Raw genomic sequence first — 13,729 nt, 5'->3', positions numbered from 1 at the left:
TCATCCAAATAATATATAAGTAATTTTAAATGTATCAGAGGTGAAAGAGCACTGTGGTACATTGTCTGGATAGCCTAAAGTGCTCTTGAAAAATAGACTATTAAAAAAAAAAAAAAAGGAAAAAAAAGAAGTCTTAAAGGGCAAGAATTACAATATCAGTCTCTGCAGAGATCACATTTCACAGCAGCTCAATAGGACTGTATTCCGAATTAGCAATACCAAATAATGGAAGAAGAGGCACAACCACTGTAGCAAAATACCTTGACTGCTTCTGATACCATTAGAATTGCGGAACCAAACTGTACTGTACTTCCAGTAACCTCAAGATACCACACATGCAACCACACCTCATTCTCAGAAAGGGTGCTTTGCAAACTCGCATTACTGTAGGCAGCTGAAGAAAATGTCTCTGTGAAGGGAATGTGTGATGCTTCACACTGTTTGGTGCTGGCTTGAATTAATGGTGCATTTACTAAAAATTGAGATCTATTTCAGGACTGCCATACGTGCAAACTTATTATGCAGTACAGACACGGAAAATGTGTATTTGAAATCCATTTCTTAGAAGTTTCATTAATACTGTAGTTATACACCGTACGCCTCATTTTATCATAGCTTATTTTGTAAGAAAGGTGTTTGTACAATGAGTTGACATTTAGTTTACTTTAGTGTTTGGTTTTTTTTTTTTTTTAAATGTCATACCATTATGTGTTAAGTGTGTCTCAATGGTGCCTTTTTTTGACAGCTGGTGCCTGTAACTAGTCATGTAACAATCTCATATGTGAAAACAGCCAAAGCACAGGCTGACTCCAGGATTGTTTTAGTCGCGTACTGGTGCTGACCAAAGATTATATCATGTTATACTCAGTGATTTTTCTTTTCTTTTCTGTTTTTGAATTTGGGGATTTTGAAAAGAAAAAGAAACTTTGTACATTTTTAATCAAATGTTTTTAAGGAATAAAGTTTTGTTTAAGGGTATGTATCAGTAAGACAACAATTTCTTACAATAAAGCTTATTTTGGGGTACTTTTTTTCTTCGAAATGTCTGTGTTCTGATACACAAAATAAGTATCGAATTGTAAATCTGAAGGATTTCAGAGCAGAAAGAGGAGCTGGCACAATGCAAATTCTTCTTCACTCACATGTAAGGTTGTGCAGCATTTGTTGACTTGGTTTCTCTAGCTTGATGGAGCAGAAACATAGGAATTAAACTGTCCCTACAAAGTTAAACCTGCCCCAACTCTCATAATCCATCATATATTAGGTTCAAGTGGGCTGGCCTTGCAGAAGGTTTTGCTTATCTGTGTAGTGAGGGCTGAAGGACTATCACAATTTTAAGACTGATAATTCAGTTCTCAAATGAAATCCCTCTATATTTAAGTATTGTAGTGTAAAACCTCCATCCTACCTGAACAGTGAAACTCTGTTAAGACCATCAAGGAAGTTTTCATGCTGGCACTCCCTTCCCTGAATACCCTTCATTAAGTACACAGTCAACCTGAACAGTGCAAAAAATGCTTTTCTTAAACTCTGCAAGCTTTCCACAAAGACTTCATGACATAAGTTACACTGTATCCTTATTCCATTCAGAGTTAAACTGGTAACTATTTAACAACAGTCAATACTGACCACATGCTTTTGTCACAGCAATAACAGCCACAGAAAGAGAAATCTGATACATGGGGTTAAGCACCCAGTTAAGGTGCAAAAAGAGTTCAGATGTATTCTCTGGTTTCCTCATGTAAAACTCCAGCAGAATTAGCCCTAAATATTCTATTGCTATTCTTCTGGAGGAGTGGCAGAAGCTAATTGCATTGAAAGCCAAGTTGCAGGTCTAAGATTCTAATGTGGTTCACTAGTGTTTTGAGAACTTTTTTTTCAGCACAAAAACGCTGTTCCTCGTGCTTTCAAAGAGCCAGACTAACATGCTTCTGCCACCCTGCTGTCTCTCTCCTCTTCCCTAAAATATTCATGAATAAAAGAAATGCAAGTTTTTAAAGGAATTGTACACTTTAATGTCACTCAAGAAACAAAATAATACAAAATTATGGCACTGTAATTGTTTTCATAATTACTGATTGCTTTTACATGAGTTGTTATTTGCCTTGGGTATTCCTTGAAACCTACATATGTATTCAGAATTATCTGATGTTTAATAGTGCATCAGTTTAAGTAAGACAATATGAAATTGCATGGAACCAGACTTACTTGACAGGACCTCCACTTATGGTCATACAAGTTTCATTATGTTTCAAAGCTGCTTCTGACTAAAATGACTGCTGTCTGAAAATAAATAAAAATAAGAATAAATAAAAAATAAAAAGAAATATAAAGACCTCTAGAGGCCTGGTAAATATATCCAGTATGGCACTGAACTCAAGACTTAAAAACTCTTACAGCCAGGTTTCAAGGCTACTCTCTGTCCAATTGGACAAATGGGAGCTTTCCAGGAAACACTTACTGCAAGAAAAGCCAACAGACCGAACCCCAGTGGAGCATTAGCTCTTGTTGCCAGCCCTCAAAAAAAAGGAGATAAAATTGTAGCAGCACTCTGACTTATGACTTCTCTGAGGCTACAAGTTCTGGAGGATTTTTTCAGTAGACCAAGAAGGCAGCATTATCCTCTACCATATTAAAATGCACAAGACAGTTAATGTACAATACCCAGAAAGAAGTCACTCCCAGCTTCAAATCCAGATGAAAAACTATCCTGGGTGAAAAAGAACAAAAGCTCAAACAAGGCACCTGAAACAGATCCACTTCTTTCCACCCACCATCTATGTATACCCATTTCTCCAAACTCTAACTTTTAATAGACTCTAGCTTTTTAATTTCTTTCTAAACATGTAATGAAAAATCTGACTACACAAGCACTGAAAGACTAGTGTTCCAGAAAGAAGGAAAAAAAACCAAAATCTGTTGCTAAGAGTAAGATGAAAACTGTCTTGCTATTTCATAGAGGCTGCAGCAGAACTCTCTTGGCAACTTGGAGCAAGATTGCAGTGGATGAAGGTAACATCTAAGCTAGGTCTAGGCAGCAGGGACTTCAGCAATACACTCCAGCTATTCTAGCAAGGCTATGATACTTGCTCATAACAGCAATTTTAAAATGTGTATATATAAATAATTGGTAACCTGAAATTTCTTTATGAGGAAAGGCCATTCCTCCCAGCTTTACTGCAAGGGTTCAGCTTCTCCTCTCTGTATCTGAACATCTGCATTCCCAGCATGTCAGCACTGAAGGTCAGCACCATTGACTATATGTAACCCCACAACAGTACCAGGCCCCTCAAAAGAACGCACGTCTCCTCGTCAGCCCTCAAATGCTCCACATTGTTTGACCTCTGTGTATGTGTCAAAGTGCTCAAGAGATGTCTACGGATTTTTTAGGTGTCCTCCTTCTTCCTCAAGCATGGCTCAAAATCATAGCATCACATAATTGTTTTGTTTGGAAGATACCTTTAAGATTGTTGAGTCCAGCTGTTAACCCAGGACTATCAGGTCACCACTAAAGCATTGTCCCCAAGCACCCATCTACACTCAGTAGACAAGGGAGCACAGCTAGAAGTATTACCGAGTTGAGGCATCCAGTACTTATTTCTGAGTGCATCGTGTCCTTTCTTCGCAGCCACACCTCTTAATCACAGTTCAAACAACACCCAGTCATTTTGTATGCCCGTAACAGTTTTTCACAGGCCATGCTCTTCAGTCAGCATTATAGAAAGGACTATTCTCCTGTTGGATTTTATTAGACTGACTTGGAATCACCAATTAAACTTCAGTGTAATGGTCTGTAGGTCGACAGCTGAAGAACCTGCCATTGTGCTAAACCCACAGAAGAATTCCGCAATGGCAACACACTTGAAAACTACGCACGGCAAAAATCTCACAGCCCTACCTGTGTTTCTGAATTCTTCCCATGCATTGTAAAGGAAGCTTAAGCACCTAAACTGACCAGTGCTGCAAAGCAGACATCTTAAATCCAAGAAAAGGTCTGGATTTAAACTTTAGTCTGAGAGGATGAAGGTTCACACTCTATGTTCACGCATCTTAAAGCAGGAGAGAAGGAAAACACAAGAGGGCAGAAGTACATCATCTTACATCTAAAATAAAATCCTAGTCCCTAGTGCAACTGCTTACGTATTTGCCACCAAACTGCTACAGCAGAGATAGGAAATAAGTTCTTTTCTCCCATAGCCATACAGAACTGATGAAGGAGATGGTTTCTCACCCGACCTGTGAAGCTTCTTCTAAAAATGCCAACCTTATGTCAGCTTTAACCTGTGTATTTAGGCAGGATTTTGGCACAAGCAAGGCCTTTTTGCTGCTTGGGCTTGTCAAAAATTAGGTGTTTCTACCCATGGCCAAAACCAGATCTTGGGACACAAGGAATGCCAGCAGAAACAGCTGGTGGTTGTGCCATCACCCTGAGGCCTCCAAAAAAATCCCCAAACAGGGATTTTGAGGATTAAAATACCTAACTCTAAAGCCAAAGCAGGAGCTCAGGAGCAGAGAGTCACAGAATGGTAGGGCCTAGAAGTGACCTCTGCCAAAGCAGGCTCACCTAGCACAGGTTACACAGGAAGGTTTTGAAATTCTCTAGAGAAGGAGACTCCACGACTATGTTCTTCCACACATCAGTGTGTCTACATTATACTACCACATGTCCTAAACAGAAGTACCCAGAGCTAGCTCAAATCTAGCCACCCACAGCTACAAATGGCACCATGAAGAATTATGAAAAAGTGAGAGTAAGCATTACCCACAATGAATGAGAAACAGGCGTTTTTCTCAAGGGTCCAAACTCCAGTCAGTCATATGAATCTCAACTGTATATGTTGAGGCACTAAAACTGGGAAGCATACACAGATCTACAGTAACGTAAGGAAACAATACCCACGTATTTAAAGGAATCATCACTCTCACTGTTTTACCAGCAGAAGCATGAAAGCACAGGGAAAGCTAAGACCGTCACAGCCCAGGCAAGAGAACTGCCACACTGGAGCAATAGGTTCCTCCTGCATCCGGTGAAGGAGAGGAAGCAGAGAACAGCACTCAGCCACTTATCTGGTGCACGATGATACCTTTTAAAATCCTGCCTCTAAAGATGTTCTTACAAAAAGGAAATCTGGAATACTTTTATTAAGTTTCCATTAACAGTAATGTGTATCTATCTGTTTACTGCTGGCCATATTATACGGATAATGCATATATGGATTATATGGATAAAACTGCAGTTTTATCCAATTCTGGTATTTCTATACTGCTTCTGTGCTTACAGAAATATCTCATATGTCTATACTTCATCCTATAGCTCTTCTTACTCAGTGTAGATTTAACAAAATCCTGCAAAAAAAATCCAAACCAAAACAAAGATCACATATACCTACACAGACACTCCCTCCCCACTGCCATGAAGAGAACTGATAAATTACTGTCTCTGCTACACCAGAATTTTGGAAAGATTTTAAATTTTAGGCCAGATCACACAAGTGCCAGGTGGATACCAGATGTGTTCCCCAGGACTGGCTTGCAGTTTGAAGCCAGAGAGTACATATGCATTAAAGAAGACAGGACTCCAACCACGGTATATGTATTTAGCAAAAATAATGCATTGTAGATATGTGATACAAATACAAGGCCCTACACCTGGATCTCTGAGTTCTGTACCTCTAGGTCTTACTGTTATTCATGTGGAGATAGCTTATGGAAGTTCATTGTTCACTCTATACTATGCTTTTAAACCTGTAGTCACCCCAGAGAAAGAAAAAAAAAAGGGGGCAGAGGGGAGAATCAAATAAACACCAGGTCATAAACTTTCACATGTATTTAAAAAAAAAAAAAAAAATCATTTTAAGATAAAAATCAACAGCAGCTCAATCATAACCACTAAAAGGCACAAATTTCATCACTGTTTTGTCTGTTCCAGAAACAAACATCTAGCAGAAGGATGAAAATAGACAAGAAATAACTGATTTACAAGTTACCAGTTCAGCAGAAAGCCTGCAAAGTAGTTTATGCTGAAGCTTAAAAGGTAGTTGTACTGTTCTCCCCCACTCATATAACATTTCTGAAAGCCATAAATTCTTAAAAATCAGAAATAAAGACAATTACGAGCATCTGAGATAGGAGACAATTAAAACATTTCAGTAGTATGGCTTCCACATAACACTGGTGGGCAGAAATAACCTATGGCCTGAGTCACCTGTATATATTTAAGTTAAACATCAGTGAGGAAAAGTACAACTATAACACATCTGATATTCTATAAAGAGACTGGAAGTTTACATCACTGTTTTGTGCACGTATTTTTACCTGGGTGTGTGCATGATTAACCCATGATTAAATGGTCAGACTTGGACATTTTGAGATTAACTGTGGCAAACCCCAACAATTCTTACCTCTTCCAAACTGGCTTTTAGTATCACATACCATTCGTATTATATGCTCAAGCTCTCAAAACTAAGAGTAAATTGCCAGCACCAGTCTCCCTCTCAACCTTACTGGCTCAGCACTGCCTAATGCATAGCCCTGGCTTGCTCTTGCATCCTCAACATCCAATCTGGAGTTGTCTCCAGGTCCTAGTTTATGGGCAGCCACACAAACCAGCTGCCCTTAAACTAGGGCAGCTTCAGCAGTCGAACAGAGTCTGCAATCCCTCTCTATCTGCCAGTCACATAGGTCCTTTCTTTTTCCATCTAAATTACTCAAAAATTATGTAAACAGTAAGTTAATTTCTGTGTCATATTGTTGAAGGCCATTACACTTTAAAACGACACCTATTATGCAGCCCAGTGTTGTTGGATATCTTATTGTCGTGGCATCGATGCAGATACACAGCTGAAGAACCTGATACATTCACTCATGAGTTTGCTGCAGTTTTTGCTTTCCCTCAGTGTGTCTTCTCAGATCCCTTTCTAAGTATCAGATAAGGCCTACAATAGACTAGGTCACCGTACAGATTAAAATAACTTCTTTCACAGAAGACTTTTTCTAAATTAAGATTTGTTCACCTGTGTAGTCATACTATGATAGCAAATCAACTAACAAACCTCCAGGAAATTTCCAGCTTTACTAATAGCCTCATCCTGCCATTTTTAGGTGTGTGGGGGGGAAAAGATTCATATGATTTTCAGTTACATTTTCATTTTCTTTCAGTTAAACTTTTCTCCTTCTTCTAGAAATATCACAAAGTTTCCACTTCTTTAGAAAACACACAGACACATGGGTGAGGCAAAGTTTCAGCTTCCAAAGAACTTGCAATATGACAAGCACCACAAGTCCTGTTTCAGTGTTTGGCTTCATATCTTCAGCTCAAAGAAAGAATTCTTAACAACCCCTGTAAAGGTGAATCTAAAAGCTACCCAATAACTTTCAAAACTATCATTTGAATAGCTCATGCTGTAATCCTATTTTTGTCCATTTTGCGGTATTAACTGGAGAAAACAATCTATCACATTTTGCCCACATCACATCACATCATCACATCACATCACATCAATCTATCACATTTGGCTCGCCTTTTGCACCTAGCCTAAAAACCTTTTGCGAAGTTTCCAACAAGGAGTGGAAGAAAGGGGAAGTTATGAATAACAGCAAACACCTTTTCTCAGAACTTGCATTTTAGTAGATAGTCACTTCTCCCACCATACCAGGCGTTTCAGCTAACTGTTTCTACTGTAAACTTAGGTACATTGAAATCATCAGCTTTGTGTGCTGAATTGCCCAACATTTGTTTTTTTCTGTACAAATCACAGTAGCCTCTGTTCTGAATTGGATCTCTCTATAATTTCCATTCATGTCCCTGTCTCTTAAGCTTTCTATTTACAACAAAAATAATAGCTAGGGGCTTATATCACCTATGCTTATGTAAACTCTGGTAGTCATTCCCACCTTGGAGAGGAGGGTTAAAAAAGGTATTACTTTAGAAGCTACCAGCTTATACACATCACTCCTGGCATAAGTTTTTATTGCCTTCAGATCTTTACATGACTGTTGATGAGAACAGGTCATAATAGTGTCATTGCTACCACAAGAACTGAAGTTCTTGTCAGCACTTCCAAAGTAAAATCCTACACTAAGTCGAGTTAACAGCTGTAATAATACTCCAAAATGAGTGTGTAAGAATGATGTGGAAGTGTACATACTTCTTCCCTTTGTTACTCCCAAAAGTATATTATTTCATCAAATGTCTACTGTTTATGAACAAAAGTAAACTAGTTTACTTAACAAATTCTGCACTACCACAATTTAAAAGTAACCAAAATGGATGATGCAGTTGATCCAACTTCTTTTTTAAAACAGATTTTAGAAAAAGTATTTTTTTAATGGTCACAAGCTGTCTATTTCTGGATCATTGAAGATTTTTTTCAAAATTTATCTTCCAGATATGTGCAAAGTTAATAACATATGATACTGCTAATACATTTATGTAAAAGAATCTAATTCAATTAAACGTAAAATAAAGTGGTGTGGTTTTTTTGGTCGTTTGGTTGGGTTGTTTTTGTTTTTGTTTTTGCTTTTTTTTGTCTATTCCATGAGTTTTAAGTCATAAACCAAATATTAAATATAAAAACCCGAGAAGATCTGATGTTTGTTAGCACAGAGACTAAAAGTCTATAGTTAAATATCCAGATTCATCTTGAAATGCTTGTCACTAAACTTATCAATTGGTGCACAGAGCACAGAAAAGAGAAATTAAAAATGAAAAAAACAACTACAGGATTTTTAAGTCAAAACTTACTGCTTAGGTACCTCAACTCTACATCTCCAGCTCTTGATCAGTAAGAATCACCAGATTCTGCAGTCAGCAGTAGCCTTATCTCTGGAAAGTGCAATGAGTTTCTCAACAGGCCTCTGAAGTTTGCAGAGAAGCACTTTTCTGAATCATCCATTGTATTCTTGGACACATAATGCACAGTATTTTAAGCCTTTGGTTTCAGTATGCCTTAAACTCAGTGAGACACTTACAATGTGCCCTACTGCTACATGGACCAAGCACAGAGAGATGGTCTTAAATAGCTGCCCTTCAATCACTGCTGAGCTCCATTGGGATAACTCCTAATGCAGCTCACCTATGAATACCAAGTATACCAGACATGCTGTTAACTAAATGGACTGAAATTCCTTTGCCTGCTTACCATATTCTGCAAAGAAATGCTACTTCTCAGTAACCCACAGAATACTAAGATCCATTCAGTCTCAAAACAGCTGGTTTTTTTGCTAAACGGTAGCTGTCCTGGAATCCAGTTTTAAAGCAAAGACGAAAGCAGAAGTTGAAAGGAAATTTGATAGTTATAAGTACTTTTTCAGCTGCTGAGAATACAGATGTAAATTTTATAAAAGTGGCCACTTTGAAATACAAGAGTTTGTGGAATATGGAGCAAACTCATAAATAAGTCTTGTTTCCTCCTGAATGGAGTGAGCTACATCTGCCGCTTCCTGAGTCTTAGCCTCCTCTTCTGAGAAGAAGAGCAACACTTCAGCAACACTGGACAGAATATGATACTCCATCACACCACTGATGTGAATCTGCCACCACCAATGTGAATCCACCACGCTGCAAGGCACTTCAGTGTCTTCCCACTCTGCCCTTTCTTTTTTTAAATGGATTGAACTGGCTCCTGTGTATTTGCGTTTGTATTCTAATGCCCTGTCTACTTTGAATGTTCCCCAGCTTCTTTCAGTGAAAGGAAAACTAAGCTACCCTTCATCAGAAGTGTGTTCTTAAGGAAAGCACAGTCCGAAGGAAACAGCCAAGAAAAACAAACCACAGTAACCAAGGCTTGAATGGAGCACCAGTAAAGGAAATAATGGAGAAGCTCTTGATCTCATAAAGTTACGTTAAAACCCCACCAAAACAGCTGCTTGTGAGACAAAAAGCCAGTAAAAGAGAACGTGAAATGGGCCTCAAATATGTATAGAACTTGGTATGGTTAATAATAATTAAAAAACCCCAACAACAAAACCCAACCAAAGCAAAACCCATCCTTGGGGGAAAGCAGTATGTTTTTTTTAATATTTCCACTGACATCCACAGAAAATTACATCACGCCCATTCATGCACAGAACATGCAAAAATGTTACAGTCACAGCGCCAGATTTACCTTCTCTGTTGCTTAGACAATACTTCCCAAAATGAATATAACAGAAGTGTCTCCTAGACACACTAAGGAAATAAGCAAGTCCAGCACAGCCACCAGACGAGTGGAGATGAGGCTAGAGCATGCAACACGTAAGAGGAGACTCAGAAAACTGAGTTCTTCAGCGTCAGAAGCCAGCAGGGATAGCTTTTTCACACCTTCAGTAACCTAACAGAAATGCATTCTTCCTGGTGCACAATAGGAAGAAAGGCAACAGGCAAGTTGCACCATGGGAGAGTCTGATTTGACCATCCTTATGACGCACGCTTGTAAACTGAACACTAGGAACAGACGTCCAGAGAGGCCTGGAGGTACCAAGAAACCTGAAAAGGCCCTGAGCAATCGGATATACCTGGAGTTTCTTTGAGAATAGGGTTAGGCCAGCCAACCTCCACAGGTCTCTCCCAAAATTATTTATTTTACAAGTATGAAAACTCTTCCAGAATACAGCCAGATGTCTTAAAACTGTCTGCGTTACTTAATCCCAGAAAAGAAGTTGGAGCTTTGTTTTATACGCAGTTCTTTAAACAAAACAGCAAGAACAAAGAAATGCACATATATTTCTTAAGATCACAGCTCTCTTTCTGAAGCAGGGCCAGGAGGTGGGTGGAAGAGTAAGAGTTTCTATAATGCCTTTTAAAGTTAAAAAAAATAAATGGTACCCTGTGCATAAAGAACTGCTCACTAGTGTCTCATCTGGAAGACAAAAACTACAAACTTCAAAAATCCATCAAATGTGACCTTATCAGCCCCACCATTATGAAAAACTTAAGTCTTAGGAAGACCCTCACCATTCCTTCAATCTCCATATACCACAGACTAGTTTCAAAGATCTACACAAAACACACTGGAGCCAGTGAAACTACATTACATCTTTTTCAGCTTTTGGTCAGATTTGGGACGTAGATAGCTTGGATCTCACTGAATGTTTATGGGCTGAAAGAACACACTGTGGGACGTATTTAATTATTCTTTATCAGTTACCATTAATTATCCCACAACATAGGAATGTTTTAAAGTTAGAAGTAGTTACAAAGTATTAATTTTAAAGTGCTTCCCATTAAAGGCAAAAAGAATATTACTCGTATTCACAGCAAAACCTAGAAATCAGGATTTGATCTGAATTCCAAGTCTGTCACTAAGTCATTTCCTAACACAAAAACTGCCATAGAATATGGTTAATTACTGTCAGAACAAGAACAGGAATACAAACTCAGAAACTATTGCCCTTTGTTTAGAGGCTCACCACCTATAGTCAGTTATAGGAGAAGATGCTTTTTATTACCAACCTTGACTAAACCTGCCAGTGAAGACTTACCGATTATGATGGATTTGGACTGATGGTGCACAGACACATTTGCAAAGACAGACTCCAAATAATAAATTAATACTGGAATGTTTTGTGTCTGGGACAGAAGAGTTTTCTAGAATAGCCTAAGAAGATCGGGGTTGGACAATAGTACAGGATGAAAAATCTCAGATCTGTTTTCTCACTGGAGAGGAAGGTCAGTTCCCAGAGTTGACAAGCAATCACAACTTCTTTTCTTTTTTTTACCTGTTGGAACTATTTGCATTACCGTGGTGACTCCCAGGTCCGAGCTGAGAATCAAGCCTCATTTCTCTAGCTGCTTACAAACATGGCAAGAATAAGAAAGCAGCAACTCGCAAAACCTGCAATACAGTTAAAATAAAAAATATCAGGGATAACGAGTCTTAGTAAGGCTTGGCATTTGGGTATTTGCCAAAGCTTGCGTTTTCCCAATAAATCCTACTATGTCTGAAATACTTTTTCAACTGATAGTTGAAGGATACACAAGGATTTTAATGAGAATGAAAACTCTTAAAATTAACAATATTCAACTGTGCAATCAAAAGTAAAATGAAGTTCTGTACGAGGCTAGCCAAAATCCCATGTGAAACCCCACATTATTCTGTGGTTAGCCTGGATTTCATACGCTAATACTATAAATGACTGCTGCTGGTTGACTCCATAAAATGCCATTTCCTCTGAGGTGCAAGCTCCTCTTGGCAGGCATTGTGCTTTGACCTGCTATGATTTCTAGGTTACTGGTGTTTAAACAACTGTGTTTGATTACAAGCACCAATGCTCTTTTTTTTTTTTTTTTGCTTGTATTTTTGCACTTCACATATATTTAGATTTTTTTTTTTAATTTACCCCCACTGCTCGTCAGAGATTAATTGAATTAAATTGATCAAAGTGCTTATAAAACACACAAGCTAACACTGGATTATCTGGCATATTTGTTTGTATATAAATATATACATCCCCTGCTTCATGTATAACTCTTTTAATACTGTTCTAACTGCTAATCTATGTAATCAGTAATGGTAGTACAAAGGAATTGTTTGAGAGTGCCTTTAATTTGCAGTACTGTGGTTAAACCATCCAGCCAGGCAGTTTGTTCTGGAAGAATGAACGACCATACATGGCCAGGAGGGAGGATTTTTCAAGGCTAATCCCCGCTCCCTAATTTTCAGCCAGAGGCTGTGGAAATCCTTTGCTTGTGACTTCATTTTACCATCTGTTTTGCAGAGACAAATTTAATTGCACAGAAATGTTCCAAGATTTAGTTTTTACTTGTAATTACAACACTTCAACAGAGGAATAAAATTCTTCTCAAGCTTAATAAGCTTGGAAATGTCTGGTGCTACACTATTCAGTTTCCTCCAATAATTTAAATAGCAAGTATCTGAATATACTGGGATGATGTAAAGCCTTTCTCATCTTGCTTCTACCTCTCTACTTACAGAAGGTGTTTGACATTCGTCATGTTTATTCCTTATGAAGTAAAAATACCTTGTTGGACTCTTATGGATCACTCCAAAACTAGATGGGACATGTGAGTCTGTTTTATCTTCTAACATCTCTTCTCTGTTTGCCCACAGCATTTTTTTTTTCCCCTCTACTCCCTAAGGTTAACACAGCTGTAAATAGCCACCGAGAAAAACAGGCATCAGCCAGTGCTTTATGAAGTGGTGATCACTTGGTGGTAGAAAGGTTGTTTGAACTTAACAGGCGGCACCTGCATGGAGATTCCTGCATCCTTCAGAACAAGATCAGAGTATTCTAACAAATTGGGGCGGGGGGTGCGGAAGGTGGGGGAATTAGTATCAAACTTTTATCCAATCCACAGTCAAAATCACGTAAAACGTGAAGGCACCTCCTGAAATGCGGGAAGGCAGCAGTGCCACCTCGCGTCACTCCCGTCGCCTTAATGCCCCGGAAACCGTAAGGAGAACGTGTTTCCTGTTTCTTTCACTGAACGCCATGTGCTATTAACAGGATTTTGTAATTATCACTGTGGACGGGGCCCCGAGGGACTACGACGACAAGGCGCCCAGACCCAGAGCCTCCCACCCGAGTTTGTCCCCGGTACAGCTCCCCAGGGCGAGTTTTCCCCAGATGCCCACAGGGCTGGCAGAGCTGTGAGGACCCCCTCACGCCCGGAAGCTGCCGCCATGGCTTCCTGTCACCAGCGCGTTCCGCAGGGCTTCACTGGCGCGTAACAAAAACCCACTTCCACTACACAGCGCCACGCACAACCGACTTCAGCGCTCCACCAACG

Source organism: Merops nubicus, unplaced genomic scaffold, assembly GCF_000691845.1.
Source record: "Merops nubicus isolate BGI_N331 unplaced genomic scaffold, ASM69184v1 scaffold24290, whole genome shotgun sequence".
Lineage (NCBI taxonomy): Eukaryota > Metazoa > Chordata > Aves > Coraciiformes > Meropidae > Merops > Merops nubicus.
This window is presented reverse-complemented; position numbering follows the sequence as displayed.